This window comes from Poecile atricapillus, chromosome 4 (assembly GCF_030490865.1).
Source record: "Poecile atricapillus isolate bPoeAtr1 chromosome 4, bPoeAtr1.hap1, whole genome shotgun sequence".
Classification (NCBI taxonomy): domain Eukaryota; kingdom Metazoa; phylum Chordata; class Aves; order Passeriformes; family Paridae; genus Poecile; species Poecile atricapillus.
The window spans coordinates 24,285,336-24,306,020 of NC_081252.1; the positions used below are offsets into that span (position 1 = coordinate 24,285,336).

The window sequence follows — 20,685 nt, forward strand, 5'->3', positions numbered from 1 at the left end:
AGAAAATGGAAGAAAAGGAGCCCTCACAAATTTCGAAGTAGATGTTTTGGTGCAGGGCTTGTAGCTGTCACTGAAGCTTTTACGCAGTTAAACTCATTTGGTTTTTTGTTGTTGCTGTGGGTTTTTCTGTACATTCTTTCATTACATGAAGCCTAAGAGTTTCACATTGCATAGATGTCATTAGTTTGCATTGGCAATGTTCAAGTGGGTAGTTTATATTCTCCTTATTTCGTAGAAAAGAAAAGTTACATGGTAAATTGGTGGCAAATATTTCCTTGAAAACACACTGGAGATCTGTCAGCATATCAAATATAACTGAGTCTGCAATTACAGATACAAACAACATAGGTACACTTCACAGCCCGTTTGTTGTAGTGTGGTGAGAACTAAAAGGACAGGCAGTACCTTGGAATATATTTATTGCACTTGTTACAGTGTAGATCTGCAGTTCTTTGATGCAAGCTGTGGACTCTGAACTTTAGTGACCTCAGGACTCATTTTAGACATCTGCCTGAATCTAATTTCTGGGGGAAAGTGTTTGCTTTGGTTTGCTTGGCAATTCTGCTCTTGGGGTGATTTTTTTTTATTGTAAAAAACATTCTATATTCTGTGACAAGAACACAATAGGTTAATTGTTTTAAAATTAATTCATAGGAAAATAAGAATAAAACAAAGAGAGGACTTAATAAACTTGCATATTTAATTTTAGTTTTTGTTTTGGTTTCTAAGCACATTTTCTGCTTTGTGGCTGAAAGAGAATGAGTGTGTATGAACATGTGCACCTTTGTGTATGTGTCTATATAAATCAGATAAATGCAGATATAAATTGAAATCTTTTTATTGCTTGACATATGCCTTTAGGTAATTCCTTCTACCTAAGGGATAGGTAAAAATGTAATCTGAATAGGTGATTTGTGGTACCCACAAGAGCTCAGAAATGCGAATTATAGGTGCTGTGTAGAATATCAGTTTAGAAAATAATTAGTCCCTTTAGCAGATATCAAATCAAATAGATTTGATTCCTGTCTTTCACTTAAATGAGATAAAATTGTGCTTTGTTTGTATTAATGCATACTGGCATCTAGGCTGTAGATGTGTCAAGTGCAGGGGAAAACAGTGAGGCTAGTAGTATCTATCTCAAATACAGCTATAGATAATTAGCTAATTCAGTTGATTCTAAGAGGGTTAAAAGGCATTATTCCCCACTAATATTATAGAAAGTAGCAGGCAGTATAGCCTCATCAAAGATTTAGGTACATTTGATATACGTACGTGGGAGGCTGTTCTGAACAGTCTCATAAAACACAATGTCATTGCTATTCCTCGTGCAATATTTGGATTCTCCTTTCAATGTGCAGATCATTAGTAAACTGTGAAGCAATCAAGTAATCAGAGCCCAATTAAATGGCTCATTCCATTCCTGGGCTCAGAGAGGATAGTGGATGTGTGAAAGTCTGGCTGTTAAATAGAGCCTGAAGTGCATAGTGAGTGAAAGCTCTGTGAAGAATACGAGGTAGTGAAAACGAGAGATGAGTCAGCTGACCATGAAAAAACAAGTGCAAGCTCATTTATGTTTGCATTTTTTTCATGCAAGTGTAATCACAAAACAAAGTCTGTAGTTTTAGTAGTAGATTTAGGACTTCCTATTGTGTGTTCTATTACAAAAGAGTAATGAAATTAAAAAATATAGTCATGCATAGTTGATAAGGCTGACTTCTGCCTTGTACTTTTTATATTAGAGCTGTGTCTTACATTGCCTCCTCTTTGTACACCTTTCCAATCTATATCTGAATGTATATTTGAGCATTAATCTCTGTGCTGATTAAAAATCAGCTTGAGAATGCTATGCCTTGTGGTAAGGAGAAAGAGATGCTGAAAGAAGTAACCATTAACTCAGGTCTTCTGGTCAAGACTGATTTTTGTACTGTGATCAGGAAGCAGTTTTTCCAAGAATGATGGGCCTGAGATGGAGATGGATTGCTTTAGCTTAGCAGAGCAGAAGTGTAGTGCAGTTAGGGTTCCCGAGACCAAAAGCTAATTCAAGGACAAAAGATGGAAATATATCTACCTGATACCTCTGTAGGTAAAAAACATGACAGCAGAGCTAAAAATGATGCAATCACCACAAAGACTTGACTCAAAATATGAATTCTAGAGGTTCATTGTCCAAGAGAAGGCATGAGAGCTTCTATTTTATCCATGATCAACACTCTCTGCAAGGGTTAGGTTGATACAGATCATCTTTGAAAAGAGATTTTTCCCAGAACAGCTTTTCTGGTGTGATGGACAATTTTTAGAAAATATTTTTTTTCCAAAGAAGAGACTAACAGTGGTAGCAATCAGCTTATTTTCTTTGATTGTATTGAGTTTTATATTTTTCTCTGAAGGATTTAAAAGAAATCCATCAAACATTATAAACTCCACCTTATTTTCCAAGCAACCAGCCAAACCTCCCCTACAATTTCAGTTATTAAACTCCACCAAATTATGTGAAGAGCTAGAAATTTAGAAGCCAAAAGATGACTTAAGCATGTCTTTGGTTTAGCAGAAGGATGTTAAGATGGTGAGAGGCGAGACACATCCAAAAAGTTTTAGCCACTTCTCAGTAGTTTCTTCTGCTACTGGACATCCTTTCAGCACCAGTCTGCTTTTTAGCAAGGTAATTTTGAACGTTTGCCTGAGTATTGAACAGCTTTAGAATACGATTCGTGTCTTGTATCAGTGCCTCTTTTTTTTCCTTTGTTTTTCAGTTCTGTTGTTTTTTCTTGTTTAAGGCACATTCTTTTTATTCTTTTGAGGATAGTACTGTACATCAGAAATCATACATAGCTTTTTAATCCCAACTCTTGCCTTTAAACAGGGTTGAATTTCCTTGACGTCCTAAGTAGCCATTAAGTGTAATTACTTATCCTGAGGGTTCTGTGCCCTTCCTGATGTGACTCCTTGTGTTTCTAACTAGTGACCTTGGTGTTGTGACCATTCCTGAAGCTGTATCTTTGACATGATAGTGGATTTCTAATCAGATAATTTTTATTCATGCACAAGTGCTGTCTCACAGTATGCATAAAACTCAGTAATAGCAGCAGGGGAGAATTCTTTTTATGTTTAAAAAGAAAATCCTTGATGTGAAATTGCCTCCTAGGTGTTCAGTGGTGCTTGGATGGACATCCTACTCATTTTACAGAGGTAGTAACAGGCATTAAGATTCTGAATGGAGGTTGCTAATAAAAGAAGGTGTCTTGGTTGAACAAGCAATGAGACTATGCAACTACATCTTACTATTTCTTGTAGTATGGACCTATGGTCAGATTTTTCCTAAAATGTTGGTGTGTAAGAGAGAAATGACATGACACTGAGCCAAAAGTGGTAATGACTTCTTAAAGAGTCAAACTCCTGCTACAGGATCCTATGTGGAATCACTGCTCAGCATTTTAAAGTAATTGTCACTAGATTGTTTGAGATCCAGATGATACAGGAGTGTCCATCTATTTGAGAACCTCAGAAGTAAAACTAGTGGATAAATCTTTTTTCATAGATTCCATTTTCATAGAATTAGTTGATCAATCTATATTTATCAATCATTAACTTTAAAAGAACAAAGTAAAATGTGGAAAATCTTATTGATCTGATTTTTTGTTTTCTAAGAATTTAATAAACTCTTATAAATCTACCTATTGAGTCATTTCTAACCAAATGGGAGAGTGTTGGGACAGTGTTTTCCAGAATCATGTGGAAATGAATGGGCTGGGGTCAAATATGGTTTTGTAACACACTGCAATATTTTATGCCCGAGTTGGTCAATCTCTGTATCCCCTCCCTACAAATTTCTTTAGTTGCAGCATATATTTAAAAAAAAAACCAACCTCTCCCTTTTTGACTCCAGCCTCACCTGTGGGAAGGCTAATCTGGAACTGGGCAATGGATTTACAACTCAACTGTTTAAGAAAAGCTCAGTGGGTGGGTAAAATGAGATGTGTAGGTATCAGTGGAACATGTAAGGGAGGATTAAGGCACACATTTCCTGAAAGGGTTGTCAGGGTGACCCAGGCTTTTCTGTGGCTTTGAAGACAGAGGAGGAAATTATGGAAGAATTTGGCCTGTAGAAGAGGTTGTAGCGATTGTTTTGATGAAAAGAGAAGCTGAAGAATACTCTCACTATAACTGTTTCATATAGTTAAATGGGATTTATATTATTCATCAATGATGGTGTTACAGTTAAACCACACGGGTGTTTTCTGTACTTCTTTTCTCATCATTAGTAATTAGAATGATATTTGCCTGTCAATATAAATCATCTCCTCACTAATTAGCACTCTGGTGCAGTTTGTTAACTGGAGCTAAAGAAATGGAACTGTGTGTGACTCATCCCAAAACACAACTCTGCTCAGAAAGCAGGCCTGCATCAGAGCTTAATCTGGTGGCAGAAGAAACAGGTTAGTTCAGAGAGAAAATGGTTTTAATGGCTAAGACTCCAAATGTTCAGTCTAATCTAATGGAAATCAGAGGCAAAGCTCTACTGATTTTGATAGTGTAATATTTGACAATCAGCACAGTGCTTAAAAATTTTTACTTAGATATTAGTTATCGGTAAAAGAAAAAAATTCCTGACTAGCAGTGAGGCTCCAGTAGGAGTGTCTGCTTTTTGTGCACTGTTAAAATGCTCATTCATGGGGTTCCAGAGTCATCAGAAAGAGGACTGGTCTGTTTGTCTTTTGGTTTGAACCTTCTTGGAGATACAGAAATTTCACTGTCATATGTTTTCAATTCAGTTTACGACAAGCCTGTACTGCTGCCTTTGTTGAAAATTATTTGTAACCCAGTTCTTTCCCTGCTTAGAGTTTCAGAATAAACAGTCTTCTTCAGGGATGCACATTTTTGTTATCTGGTTGCATATGCTATGTTATACCTTGCCCTGTTCTCTAGTGTGAGGGCTGAGAGCTCAGACTTGGTAATGAACCCTTGAAGACAGCAGGGGGAATAACAGTGGAGATAAACAAATGCCAGACATTGTACTTAAACTATAAATTTTTCAGCTTCTTAATTGTTGAGATCTTAGTCTCTTGCCCTTTGGGAACAAGTGCTTTCACTTGTTATCCAATTGTCACAAAATGTTCTGGCTACTGATGTGTGTGAGTGTGCAGCAAAGCCTGTGAGGCCCAGGTGCCAGACTAAAAGAGAGCAAGGGAGGGAGTCAACTCCTTTTGGTTGTCTGGTTGTGGGATCTTGTTTTTATATTTCACATCATGTGCTCTTGATCAATCTGTGCCTGTGTTACTAAATGCCTGCTTCTGCAGAAGACAAATGTGCAAAAAAATTTGCAAGGAATAGATACTTCAAAAGTAAAAACCTTCTTAGCAGCAACAATTAGCCTTTTTTCTGCATAACTAGAGAAGTTCCACCTTGCCCATGGTGTCATAGGGCTACTGACAGAAAATAAATTAGTAATTCATGTTCACTGTGTTATTAAGGAGGGCTCTCAAAATGAGAGGTCTAATGGGATGTTGACTTGAACATAGCAGAGTGATGAATTTCACTTATCCTGTAAAAGTGTCGAACCTTTTTTTCTGTTCTTTCACTTAAAGCAAGATGGTAAGAATTTCTGCCATGCAAATAGAAAAGGTAGTGCAGCATTTTGGACAAAAAGGAGTAGTTTGCTTGAACAGCTTGGCCAGATTCCTCAGGGTATACTAATGGAACTGGGTAATAAGTGAATAGGAAATTATTTGTGGTGCAAAACATGCCTTTTTTTATCAAAGTAGGAAATAAATTCCTCTGAAATGAATTCAGTAAATTGTTCATCCCAAATGCTTTCTTCCATTTCCATGTTGTTTATGACATAGAGCTATGTGATTTCCAAATTCCATTATTTTATTTAACAAATCTTTTTTGCCTTTTCTGAAAACAAAAGAGATTAACATAAAATAGTTGGTTTTGAGTTGTCAAATTGGTCGTCTTTAGCTGAATGCTAAGTGATTTTTATTTAGCTAACTTTTCAAACTGGCTAATGAACACTTAAACCTGTTTTTCTTAACAGACCAATTTGGTTTGAAACCTGGAATTTCAAGATAAGGAAAGTAAAACCCTTTTGAAGTTGTTTAGTGGCCAGACTGTTAATGATGTTGGTAGGAATTAATGGTCATTTACTTATCTTAAGGATTCTGAACTCTGCCTTCTCATCAAAATCTTTGGGGAAGAAGGAAGAACTATGTTCTGAGGATGGAACAGGAAATTGAAGGATTAACACAAACTCCCAGTGTGTTTCTTCACTTTTGTAATTTTGCTCTTGACAGTAGAAGGATAGTAAAGGCTATTATACAAAAGTTAATATTCATGGAAAGATACTTAAAGGTAAAACAGAGCATTTTTATTCAGCCTGTGAAACAATATATCAGTTGCTAGTAGCAACTGTGGTAAAATACTTCCCCTTTGTAAGTCCCACTTTTCACACATCTGCACTTTTCCTTAACATACTCCCTTTCTAATATAAAATTTTCTGGAGATTTCCTTTCTGTCATTACCTAAACAAAAAAAAATGTAGGAAATATTTTCTATCCTTTTCCTTTTTTGACCAAGGGTTTTTTGGTATTTTTTGTTTGATTTTGTTTGTTTTTTTTTTTATTAGACACATGAGAGAATGATTAGTTGACTGGGATTATTACTAATTGAAAATAATTTATTTTTCCAATATAAATCTTAGATATGATAACTGGAAACATTGAATGGCCATATGAAAATTAAATTATCTCTTTTCTTTGAAATAGCTTCATGGTACTGAGAACATTATTGTATGACTTTTGTAGGAGCTTTTTTGGCTTTCATCAGATCAAATGATGAAATGTTAGTCTTGGATGTTTTAAGGGCTCACTCTAAAGCTTTTGTAAATATGCTCTAAGTATTTGGATTGTGTGAATAAATTTATTTCTGATGGTTCTTCCCTGGGAGTGATTTCACGGTAAGGGAGGCAGGGTATAAATCACTTTGGTTCTTGAGTGCATCGTGGTTATTGTCAGACTTGTGCTCCTGGGCCATTCTGTCAGTGCCCAGCAAATGAATGTTTCAGGATCACTCTGTATCCTCAAACATAAAAAGACTTTATATTGTCAAGTTATAATTAGTAGGATTGGAAAGGACCTTAGGAGGTCAGGAACTTATCTGCCCTGAATTCTAACATAAAATGTGTTAACATTTTTGTGTTAGGTAGATAAAGCAAGATGCTAATAAATAAATACAAATAAAAAGAGGGCATGAGGGTTTGAATAGTCATAAAAGCCAATGAATGAGCCTTAATGTTTTCTTCAGAGATCAGGGGAACCATAAATGTTTTCCTTCACACAATGGCTGGTTTTCCTTCTCCAAGATTAATCTTATTTTTAAAGAATCTGTGTGCTTCAAGTGCATAACTGTGCAGATACAAATTAGGGCAGATCTTACAGAAGCTCTACTCACTCTAGTCATGATGAGAGAAGAGTGGGACGGCATCTCCTCCCCTGTGTCCCTTGTCCTCTTCCAAGTGGTCACAGAGACCCAGCCTTATAGACTGCTTCAGAGAAGAGAGAGGTGGGGGAAAACACTCATTTCAGTTTTCAAGCCAGGTGTCCCTCCCTGTGGAGGATGGACTCGAGCAGTGTGCTGACAGCCATGGGTCAAGGGAAGAATCAGACAGTAAATAATGTGACAGTGTGGAGGCCATAAGAGTGGCCCACCTTGTGTTAATGTAGCTTCTGAGTGGGGAGCTGGAGACTATCTCAGTCTGTTAGCTGCTAGTTAAAAAGAATGTTATTGTAGTAAAATACTTTCTTAGCCAGTCCTCTCAATTATCAAACATTAATTTTACTGCCACAATGTCTTTCCTTTCAATCTTTCCTCACAGATCAGGTTTTCTAGGTCTTCACCTCACTGGTGTGCTGATTTGCTGTGTGTTTGGGTTTGTTGGTTTGTTTTCTTTTTTCTCATTTTTTTCCTTTTTTCAGCACACTCCTGCAGCTTCCTCGAGAGCATCTCACAGATTAAAAGAATTAACTGATGTCTTTTACGGCCTAAACACTACTCTGCATGTCCCAGTGTGATGTTTATCTTTCCCTGTTAAAACATAAGTGTTTACTTACGTTGAGTTTGTGACCATTATAATATGTAAATTGTGTTCTGCGAGAAAATATTACCTAACTTGTCATTTTTCATCTTCTGTTATAGAAAATACGCTGCACCAATGGGACAGTAGTGTTTTAAGGATTCATAAGTTTATAATTACGGTACACAATTAAGAGCTCATATGGCACTTCTGCTTTCAAGATTTGAGGCTTGCTCTCCTGTGTGTTTTCCTCTCCTTTCATCATAGGAAATTATACTGTTTCTGTAGTGGTTCGCATCCCAGACCTCAACATATTTTACAAACATTAACAAGGAAACCTCAGCACTGAATTTTTACATAGAGATTCTAGGCCCTTAGGGAAAATGGTTTCTTTATTATAAGTACAAACAGGTCAAACAATTTCCTGTATATTGTCTGGCATTAGTCAGTGATCTATAAAGTTTAGCATCATTCTTATTCCCAGTGAAGCTAATGAGATTAGTCATAGAAAACAGTCTTTCTTAGCTGAAATTATCATACCTCAGTGAGGGCTTGTCTAGCACGTGAAATCCAACTATAGAGGCTTGTGTGATTATTATCTTGGTACTGCTAATTACATCAGTCATTAGTAAGGTCTGGTTTTCAGAGGCTATCTTCTGATTTTGTTAGATTAGTAAAGAAAACAAGGTATTAAATAATAAAAAAATTTCCTCAGAAATTATTCTGTAATGTAATTTTTTTTTTTTTTGAGAACTGTGGAAAGAGTTTTGTTTCCATTATACTTATTTTGGGTTTGATTTGTTGGGGTTATTTTATTTGCTTTTTTTGAGGGGTTTGGTTTTGTATTCCTGTAGTTTTAGTTTTGAAGTATGAAATGCCACTGTAACACAGCTAATGTACCAAATAACTTCCACAGGCGTGGCTTCATCTGGGAAAACCAAATTGTTTTTCTGTCACAGATATAAAATTTCTTCTAATCCTTTTCCACTCTTTTGTACTGTAATCTCTCTTAACCCCAAAAATGTTGTGGAATTGATAGCAGGTCTTTTGTGTCTTTATCTGTTATTTCTATCATTAAATTTCATTCACCCAGAACTGAAGGTTCTACTGTTTGAGAAGTGCAAAAAGCAGTAGATAGTGAAACTCTGTTAATTTTTCCTTTTTTTTTTTTTTTTTTGATTGCTTTGTGCATTACTTCTAGCCAAAAAAGATGCAAAAGTCTTCATTTGTGTCAGAGGTCTAACTGTTGGCTCTCAGTTGAGGATGGTCTGTCTGACAGAGTGAAATCTTTTAGATGTTATCTTGGGGGGTCGCTACCACATTTCTTCCAATGTGTTTTCTTATCAACATAACAGCGATTTGTGCAGTGAAAGGGAGCAGTGAATTGAAACAGTAGATTACATTTTAATAATGCTTGACCCAAAATGCACCAGAGGGATGTCTCTTGCTCAGTGAAGTATGATACTGTCACCGCAGACTTGTCTTCAGCTGAGAGGGCTGTGGCACTGACATAGCAGGACTGTGAGTACTTGGAATGAAAGTTCTGGTGATGTAAATCCAGCAAAATATAAGTGGCAGCAAAAGCCTGCCTTTTTAAACAGCTTGCACTTACCTCTAATCAAGTTTTCCCATGAGGTGGATTTTAACTTTTGCTGCTTTCTTTATGCAGTGTTTAATTCAGGCTTTAATGCTTGTTCATGTTGAAAACTTTTATTTTACTTTGTTATTTAATGGCATAAATCCTTCATGTAGCCTGTGTTTTTCTTACATTAGATTTGGTTCAGGTAGCTGGGGAGGGTGATGCCCTGTGCTATTCACAGTCTAGGCAAGTTTAGGAAAAAAAACATTCAAGACGTGACTGGAAAGAAGATATTGTTCTCTAGTGCCTCAGTCCATGAGTGCAGTCATATAATTCTCAAAGTTGCTCATTATTATCCAGTTGCAAGGGGCTGCTGAAACAATTGAGCAGTGAAGTGCAAAGCTTAGAAATATTTGAAAAAGTATCATACATTTGAATTTTGACAATGCACTTTTACTTGCAGCTAATAATGCACAGATTCATTCTGAAGAACACAACTCTGTCCACAGTGTAACAGAATTAGTGTAATAGAAAAAATGTTTGCTTCTAGGTAATTACCTTTTTCATATATTACGTGCTATGACAAAATTACTTAAATGAGGACTTAATGTTAAATCTAGAATACCAAATATGATAGATTTACTAGTCTTTGGAATAATTTGAAAATTTGACAAAATTTTCTAAATTGTGAAAGGTGCTTCATGTTATTTGATCTTCAATGTAGGACCCTGTTGAAGTGAGGTGTAGCAAGGCTGGGTTACTTTTGTGCATTTGAATTGGGGCCCTAAACCATATTTTTCAGCTAACATCAAAAAACCAGAAGAGTAGTAATATCGTTTTGGTATGTTAGCTGGAGAGTTCCCATTTCCTCTGCAGGGATTTTGGTAATTGTAATGATAAATTATCCTTTCTGCCTTGAACACAGTTTGTTTTCCAGTATTTTGAGGATTAGCTGTAGAAAATAGTCTTTCTAAGCTGAAAAAAATTGTCTGAAGAATGGGTTGAGGTGATGTATTCCTACAAATTTCCACTATGTTGTGTGCTGGGAGGTTTCCCACATTTTATAGTCAGAAGTTCTACAGCTTGTCCCCCTACAGTTTTTCCACTCTTTCCTTACATTTGTCGAATTTAGGCTGTCTGTTAGTCGGTAACATGAAAGCTGATTGAACTCTAAAGCTGGCTCCACATCAAAAACTTTTGTGGAATTATTTTTAAAAATAAAGATATTTCAAGAACAAATAGAAACTTACTATAATAGGGGTGTACAAGGGAGAATAGCTGATGTGTACAGCCAGTTAAAAAAAAAGTACCTGATTTGCTGAAAGAATCACTGCTAAAACACCTTGAAAGAAATTTCTTTGTCTCTATATTTCCAGCAAACAAAGGTGATCTGCAGTGGAAAAAACCAAGGCAACAATAATTTTCCATAATCTAACATATAGTGAGAATAGAGTTCTATCTGAAAGGAGACGCCATTAGAATTAAAGTGTTCTGAAAACACCTTAAAAACATCATATTTGAAAGGATTATGTGGTCCAGTGACTATCATCTTTCTGACTATAAGTAAGAGAAGGAATGATGGCAGAAGATGGGAGGCAATGAGGATTGAAAAGTAGGTTTCTGCCAAATAATATAATAATTAGATAGAAGAAGTTATTTAACAGATAAAGGTCTTGAAAAAGGTTTTTCAAAGAGACAATATTTAAGTCACAACACAATTATTTTGATATAAAATAAGGAGAAATGTAGTTTTGTCAGAGATTGCTGAAATCAGAAAAGAACTGTACTGTAAGTGGTAATTGCACTGTCTTGGCAATGGCATGTATAAAAGGGTGATACAAACATACAGAGAAAATTAAAAAGATGGATTAAGTTCCAGCGAATAAAAACCATTAAAAGGCCATAAAAATGTCCTGTTCATCATATTAGGTGTGAAAAGTAAACAAAGAAAAATGGTAATTTAATTTATTGAGGAAGAGAAAATAATTCATAGTTCATATTAAGCTAAAGGTCGATTTTCTTCTGCTTTTCAGGCCTTTTTTAAAAAAGACAAGAAGCTACTTATAAAAATCTGTCATAAAGTCAAGAGTAAAATGAGTTCATAGACCAGAACAGGAAAAGCATGCATCAGAGAATATTTACCCCATCTTGGTATATTTAAGTCATTTGTGTCTGATGAGGTTTACCTACAATCCCTCAGGAACTAACCGGATCAATGGCTCAGAAACTGGCAGTGTTTATCTTTGAGAGCTCGTAGAGAATGGGTTGGCCCCAGAGGGCTGAAGAAGGGCAGACATAGTAATTAATCTTTCAAAGGAGGAAAAGCAAGCATGACTGATAGTACAGTTTTTCTCTCTCCTTACTCCAAGAGTTGAAAAGAGAGTAAAGTTGCAAACAACCAGTTCTGAAGAACCTAAAGAACAAGAATAAGTCAATATGAGTTGCCAAAGAACAAGGTCAAACCGATGTGACTTCCTTGTGTGTAGGGAAATTTTCCTAGCACATGTTGTATAGTGAGTTCTTTGGTTGCCTTGCAAATGATTGTCAAAAAAGGAAATTGTAAATAATGGAAATACCAGATCATTGGTAACTCTATTTAGAGTATTCATAGATAGTTCTCTGTGATTCTATTAAGAAACAGGAATCACAGTCTCAAAGATTGTCAAATTATATTTTAAAAAATATTCTGAGAATACCCAAGATCCACTCCTTACGGATTTTTAAAAAAATGTCAGTTCTGTGATTTTTTAAGGATGTGACTCTAAAATGAGACAAGCTATTAGGGAGGCTTTTTGGAAAAGTTTGAAGAACAAGGAAGTTATGTTGCTTTTGGTAGTATTTAAGCATGATCACGTTTCCACTACAGAAATAACATATGCTTTGGTAAATTAATTTGTTTTAGTTTGGCACCTGTCCCAGTAATCAGTTCTTGAAAGGGTTATGTGAAACATGATAAGCTTTGTTTTACAACAACATTCATTCACATAGGTGGCCATTCAATCAGGCCATTTCTCCTGTTCTCTCTCAAGGTCTTATATTCTGTCCTGCAGTTAACTACTTCACATTCTTGATACTTCAATTCTTGTTGTAAGTTTTGGCTGTGTTCAGGGCTGTGATAAACTTTTGCAGTAGTTAGCCACAGACCAGTGCTGGCTATCATTGCTATTGTGGATATTTCTTTCTTTGCTAAGTTAGTTATATTCAGATTGTTGCTGTAAAGGTAGCTGATTTTTTTTTTTTTTTTTTTGCTAATGTTTATCAGTGTTGGAAGAGAAATATTATCCACTTGGAAGAACATTTTTCAAGCAGTCTTATAGTTTTGAGAGTTCCAAAGAAGATTGGTACTGAGATTGGCAGTCACTGTGCAAGGAAGACTGACCTCAGGGGACTAAAAACCCTATAGCGATTTTTGAAGTTTTCAGAAACATCTTTTGCAGTAGAGAAAGTCTGCCTGGATTTTTGTTTAAATGGAATTTGCAGTAGGAATGAACTTTTAAAGTTTTCAAATGACAGTGGGGGTTTTCTCCTCTGGAAGGCTGAGTTGAAGACAGCTTTTGCTGGAAAGCCCATTTTGAAGAACAGGAGTGTTCATTTCGTAAGTCAAAATAAGGCTCTTGCAATTTATGTGATCATAGGGAATTTCTTCTTTCTGTACTTTTGTTCTCAGCCAGAAGAGCACCCAGAAGAACTGTTGTCTAAATTAGTAGGGCATCTGGATGACTACTCAGTATTTCACATATGTGACTAGCTGGGTTTTGAAATTTTATTTTCATTTTTACTTTGACGTCTATTGCTATTAACTCAACCAAAATGATTAAAAAAATTAAGAAATCAGCTGTCTTATGGCTTCTCTCCCATAGATGGCAACTGCAGCACCAATTACTGGAGGATGAATGGCGAAGGTGTGATTTCAGATCCTGATTCCATAGACATTAATGGAAGCCTTGCAATGGATGATTTATGAAGGGAAGAAAAAAAGCTGATTGTTTGCCTGCAGAAAATAGTAATACTGGTCTCCTGAAAGTATGAACAATAGCTGTCTGTGAGCTAGATCAGGGAAAATAAAAAGAGTGGAATCTTCTCTGGGCTCTGAGTGACTCTTAGGTGTTGTAAACATTTGAAGTTGTTTTTGACCAGGTCATGCATGATTTCTCTTGGCTCTGTATTTACATATAAAAGTGTCTCTCGTTTGCTCAGGGAAAATTGTGGTCATAATTGTTACATGAGGTCTGCATATATTCCAACAGTCATCTGAGGCTTTAGTTACTTCCATGAACAGCTTGCATATACTCTTGGTATATTTACCACTTAAAGAAACTTCACAGATTTCTGAATGGCTGAGGAATCGCACTTCAGTTTGACCTGGTCTTGTATTACCAATATGGAATTGGCAAGAATGCCTTGTTTTCACTCTTGTTTTCTTTCCTGCTTGTCTTATAACCTGAACATTGTATTGTTCTACTACTGAAGAATCTGTATTGCTTCCTTAGGAGCTATGTTTCAATTCCTAGTGCCACAGTTGGAACTTTTTCATTGTTCACTGTATTTTTGGTTTGTATGTTCAGCCTTAAAAAACCCACAATTAATGACTCTTCATCCATCTTTCAATTTCAAAATGAGGACATAATCATATAGACAGGTAACTTCTGCTTCATTTTTGAGGGGTTAAATAACATCTGGGACTGACACTTTTACATGTTTTTATTTTTTATTGCAGATGAAGATCTGGGGTGTAGCCTCTGATACTGTCCAGTCAATCAGTGTGAAGTAAATTAAATCTATTTATAATTAGCCCACATTTCCTGTAGAAAGTACCACATTATGCTGCATTTTTCAGGGATTAAGATGAGTTTTTCCAGCTCTGCTTTGATAATTGTGACTCTCTTCCATTATATTCATTACAAAATGTTTTTTTAAATCACCTCAACATTTTAAAACAAAAAGGATGATGAAAAAGTAGAGAAGAGAAATAAAAGGGTGCATAATTTATTTACCAAGCCTGAGACTTACTGAGTTACCTGAAAGGATTTAAAGGTGGGCTCTTATAAATTGACAGGCCAGGAAGATATTGAGAGCAATAAAATATTTAAATAGTTAACACTGAAGTAAAGTAACTGACAGCCTGAATTAGAGCTATTACTTCCTTCTTTGCAGCCTTTGGTTACCCTGGCCCTTGAATTTGAAGTGACACTGATGACGGCTGCTTGATGCTGCTTGAGTTCTGCCTTGCTCTGTGGAAGAGGTGTCTCCTCCTACCATATTAATTTAGCATGCTTCACTAAGAGACAAGCTGCCAGGCTTTACTTAATTTACTTTGGTTCTCCTTCAGAGGGTTCGTATTCTTTGCATTTTAAGTTCCCTTGATGATAGGATGTTTCCGGCTTAAAGTTGCGTGGCACCTTTCCCATGCCGTTTTGTGCCAGCAAAATTCTGTGTTCTGAGCTCCTCAGTCAAGCTTGTAGCATCCTGATACTATTGCCACAAAAACACAGAGATAGAATTAGAAAATTTGGTTAGAAGATAATGGAAGTGCTTTAAGGGATTGACCTTACCCACAGTTATTGATCGTAGAGAGAGGCTGGAGCTCTAGATGATCAAGATGATCATTAGATCTAGATGATCTTTAAGTTTCCTTCCAACATAAACCATTCCATGATTCTATGGTTGTCTGGCATTGGGGATCATAGTTTTGGGCACTACAATATAAAAAAGACATGAAGCTGTTAGAGTCCAAAGGATGACCGTGACCGTAAGGACTCTAAAGGGGTGTCCAGGCAAATACAACTTATTTCAGCCTCAGGACAGGGCCATCTGTTTTGGTTTTTTTTCCTAAAGTCAATATTGCAGTTAATCTATTTCTTTTTGCTTTCTCGTGATTCTTTAAGTCCCAACTGCATAGAATGTGCATAAAATGAACTGATTTGTAATTTTAATGTGTCATGTACAGTGTGCCCAACTCTATGCTGTTATGCTTAGAGCTAAGTGCATTTTCAAGATACAAAACTAAAATATCTGAGATAAAGACAACATAAAGAAGGGGGAAAATTTCAAATAATGACTGCTGATCCATAGTCTGTCATCCAAACGGAATGGATATTTTCAGTCTCATGAATATATTCTTTGTAACTCTTAAATAGTACTAAATCAGTCATGAAGATTATAAATTGAGAAAGTGAAATGCACTAATGCAGTGTTTTAAATTTTCATACCCTTTTGAGTACTTATGTGACCTTTACAAGATAAAATAAGCTTATTGGATTTAGTATCAGCAATTCAACACTCGGATCAACCTCCAGGACTAGGGAGAAAGTGAAATTATCGATGTGTTGGATGCAGTTAACTGTTAGCTTGGCATTTGTGTGCTCCTTTATGTATTCAGATATTGCCTATTGACTTCTGTAGAAGCAGAGTCATGTCTACTGAGTTTCTAGTCGAGCACCTTGTGGCTTTTTTCTGCAGATGAAATGCTTATGGATTGCAGGAGACTTTATCATCAGAGGCTAACCTGGTATTGCCCTGAACTCTCCTGTTCTCATTTAGTACAAAGGAGGAAAAAAATCCCTGAGTTTTTAAATCAAAGGAACTGACCTATAGTTCACTTGTGCGGTGCTACTGAAGAAAAAGAGGTTATGATTTTAATGTGAATCAGCATCTAGGTAATGAACCAATATCTGTGAATCATGCACGTACTTAATGTCCATGATTAAATTTATGATACTGCTGGGATTGTGGAAGCTTCTAGAAACAGTGAAGTGACAGGTTAACTATCACTAACTTCCTCAAGAGCAGTTGATCAATCTAATACCACAGTGTCTGTAAAATGAATCATAACACTTTGCCTTACAAAGGCAAAGGTTGTGAGATGCTATTGGTTACCATTAGGTCTTTACATATTCTCAGTTTTACTTGTTTCCATGATATTCGCTGTCTGATAATTAAAATTCCGTCAAGCCTTTGTGAAGGGTTTACTGAAGTGTCATGAGTATGATTCATTAATCATTTCTGTTCCTCTTCATAGTCAAGATCATAACTAAAAAGTAAAATACATAGAGTAGGTATGTCCAGGCTTTCTAGATGTGTACAGATGCAACAGCTATGACCATCGCAGCTTATCTGGGATGGGTGCATTTATACAGCTGTTAGTCGGTGTTCTCTTCACACTCCGTCCATTTAAATATTAGAACTTGTATGTGATTTAAAAAATCTAAAAGTGGGCCTTCTTAGTGTTGTGAACAAAACAAGTGTGGAGTTTGTCTGCATTTTGTACCATCCAAAGCTACAGATGTGGATATGGACCAGCACAAATAGCAGTGTATTTCAGGAAGTTAAAAGCTGGTGATGATGTGACCCGCTGTGCGGTATTACTGAATTCTTGAGAGTAAAATGCTGCTTTAAGTATCTCTGATTGCCAAGCCTTCTGTTTTGTTGAGAAGTACAGTGTGCTCTGAGGAATGGATAGCCTAATATTTACCATCCTGGAGGATGTCTAGCAATGCTAAATATGAACATCTATATCACTGGTAGACCCCATACACTCAGCTGTGTGTTTATCCTCTCATTTTTCAACTTCAAGTTTTCAACGCTAGAAGACTTGAGGATTTTCAAACTTCATTTTCTGAGAGTGATAATCAGATATAAAGATCTCTAGTACACTGTGCACAGAGTATTATTCTTTTTGCAGTGCAGAGCATTCTAGAAAGGGGAAACAAGTCAAAATTTTTGACCAAAATCTGGTTTAGTTGAGTAATGCAAGGTATTATGAACGAACTGAGTAATTAAATTTACTTGCAAATTCAGGGCAGCACAAGAAATATATCTAGAGATTATAAATAAGTTAAAAATAGTTCACAGTTCACCATTGTGTTTTCTCCATTCTTCTACATACTTCAATCCTTTCAGAATAAAGATACTTTAGCATGTGGATGACTTCAAATTAGTATTTATTGCTCAGAAGATGGTTGGCTTGCTGATACTGTGCTTTGTCTTTTCTTCACTAACAATAATGAGAAGCTTCTGGTTGCTAGGTACTTGCCAGACAAACCTGCATGTTTAATAATGCTGGATTTTTCTGGTCATTTGTTGGTGGGTTTGGGGTAGGGTTTTGTTTGGGTGATGGATTTTAGTAGCTAGTGATGTAGCTGGCCTGCAGAACTCATAGGTTTCAACTGAGAGTTACAGGTTTCAATTAGATTTTTTTTTGGTATGTTATGTTCTGGCCCTGGAGTCAGCCAGTTGCAAAGGGAAGGGAGCCTTGTGTAGAGAAAGGAGACAAAGACTTTTTCAGACTTTTTCTTTGAATAGGCATCATAAAATTTTTAGGTGAACCATCAAATTGGGAAGTCTGTCAGAATTAAGATACAGCTTTATAGGAGAAGAATCTTGGCTTAAACTTGAGAGCTATTTTCAATCCCTAGGGAGATCAGTTTATTTTATTTTATATTTCAATGGTACCCCTTGGGTTGCATTTCTTAAAAGCACAATGTCTGAAGAAGTTGTTTCTTAATGCAAATGCAATGATGATAAAATAGGATGAGTCTCTTTAAAGCAATAATAATATATAAGATATATTAGGCGCTCTGATTGGTTTTTCTGTCTCTTTTTGTCTATATAAGTTTTCCTTAGATATTATTTCTGATTGCTTTCCAGGTGTTCTGAAAAGCCCAGAGGCCTGAAAAATACTGGTTTTTACTAAGGTTAAAAACTAGTCCTATCTGTTACCAAATTATTTTAGCTCATTTCCTAAGAAATGCAGAAACCAGCAGAAACTGCAATTAAAAGCATAAAGTGAAATAAATTTCTAAATCTGGGGTTTTATAAGAGCATGTTGGGAGAGAAACAAGAAGTTAAAGGCCCTTTCATGCAGTCTTACGCTGAATCTCAGGAGCTACTTCCGTTTCAGCAAACCACACTGAAGCAAATGTGCATTATTTGTTCAATTTATATCTAGTACAGCTCACAGTAAATGATTTAGGATGCTTTTGAAATATGGAATAAAATGTACCTATTTAAAATCTAAAGGAAATCATTATAGCTAAACTAATGATCAATGTTTATTGCTATACTGTTTATTAACGTTGGATTTATTCAAATTAAATTATGTTGATGGTCTCAGATAATTTACATGAAGTTCCATATGAAAGTGTCCATAAAATTTTAATCCACATTTAAGGGAATAAGTGCATATAAATATTAGTGTAGATTTGAGGAACTGTTCAGAAACATGTCTGAAGGAGGGAGATGTTGGGTCACAGATACTTCTTATTTTTCAGACAGTTACATCCATTTCTTCCCTTAGAAAATTTATTATTTTCTACTTATCAAAATCTCACATCCTTTCCTTTTGCTCCTTGTTCCCCAAGCATTAGGAATGGTTGGGTTCTCATTTTCAGCATGGGAGATTTGTTAGTACTTGAAAAATTTGTGTTGCCTGTTTTGTTTCCCTGCCTTCAGCCTCATTCTCTGGAGTTGCTTCAGTCCTTTCAGTGGTGTTTCAGTTTTTCACAGGGTGACCACCAAGATTCTCCAGCCTCTCAGATGCTGTGCCATTACATAATTTGGTACAAATTAGCTGGCAATGGCTTGGTTTAATGTAATTTTCATTCAGAGCTGCTTTGGGCTGAGTGTTGAAACAACAGAGATGTTTGAGCTTATTTAAGTGTAGGGGAAAATCTTTCATGCTTCAGGGTCTGGATAAGACCTCAAAACTCAAAGCAAGTGCTGTGTCTTTTTGATCCTGGGATTGTCTATTGCATTGTGGGCAAAACCTCTCAGTCAAGCCTGCTCCATGGGTGAAAGTCTGTTGGATTAGTTGACTGATAGGTAACTTGGCTCTTTATTTTGCTTCCCACATATCCAGCCTCTGTCTCTGCACTCAGATGAAGATTTTGGTTATCATTATCTCAACATGTATGTGTGTATGATATATATATTTATTCATATATATGTTATATTAATTACAGTTTTCAGGAAGAAGGTCTGTAAAATTCAAAAATGAAAAGAGGGGTCATAGAAAACATAGGACATTAGAAATTCAAACAAACAAAACAAAGCAGACAAATAATTAAAACAGTTCCTTTCCACTTCTTGTATAGTTGTCACTGTACTTTGAGAACAGAAAAACAGACCAAGTCAAATATGAACTTTTCAACATTATAAATATAGGCAACATGACATTTGTGATAGATTTCCAAAGCTGCTTATGAAATATGGACTGATCAGTGTCTGCTACCTGCAAGTGGTTACTGCTCTGAGACCTTTCCCTCTAATTCAAATAGAGGAAGGAAGGAAATATAGAAAGCAAATACAGTGAGAAGTATGGGATGGGGGAAGAAAAACTTTAGAAAGTCCTTCCTGAAGATGTCTTCTATTTTCTGTCTCAAGTGTGAGGGGATTTGAGTTTCTCAAACTTATCTTCATTTCTCTCAAGCAACCAGATTGTAGCACATTCTTTTAGTTTCATTGTTGCCTATAGCCATCTTGTTTTAATGAGCAGTTTGAAATCTTTGGGATCAGTTGAACTGTTAGCTCATAGCAGCTTATCAAGTCTAGAACTGAGGAGCTGTCAAAGTGTTTTAAAGACAGCTCTGGAAGATGAAATACAACTGTGGGAGTGAGCAGTTAAAAGCAGTTCCCTGCTGCTTTCTTGCAGCTATTTGGTTTTTCTTTTTGTTATTTTTTGTATTATTAATAGAAGTAACTAAGAATTAAATGGAATAAGAGATAATCATGAGGGTTTGCTAAGTGTAATTCAACTAAGTTGCTGCAGTATCTTTTTTGTGGTCTGAAGTACATCTGGGTTGAAGAGTTCAGGTTCACATTTACATACAGTGTGTTTGACTGTTGACTCTGAATTTAATTTCTGACAGCACTAAATGCCTTAATGGAATACAGACGTAAGAGCAGAGACTACTTGCTTTTAACAGCTCATCCTAGGAGGCACACAAGCCCAGAGTGATGCATGTAGTAAAACACTAAAAGGCTGAGCCAGTTTTGTTTCCTGCCATTCTTTCGAAGGGAAAAGTGTGTTACCGTGTACTGC

At 36.1% G+C, this 20,685-nt stretch overlaps 1 protein-coding gene across 2 annotated transcripts in view; it reads left to right on the top strand.

Annotated features, from left to right (window-relative positions):
• The window catches only part of GRID2 (glutamate ionotropic receptor delta type subunit 2), a 669,865-nt gene that overhangs the window by 86,215 nt on the left and 562,965 nt on the right, over positions 1–20,685 (top strand). The gene's annotated exons all lie outside the window — the stretch shown is intronic.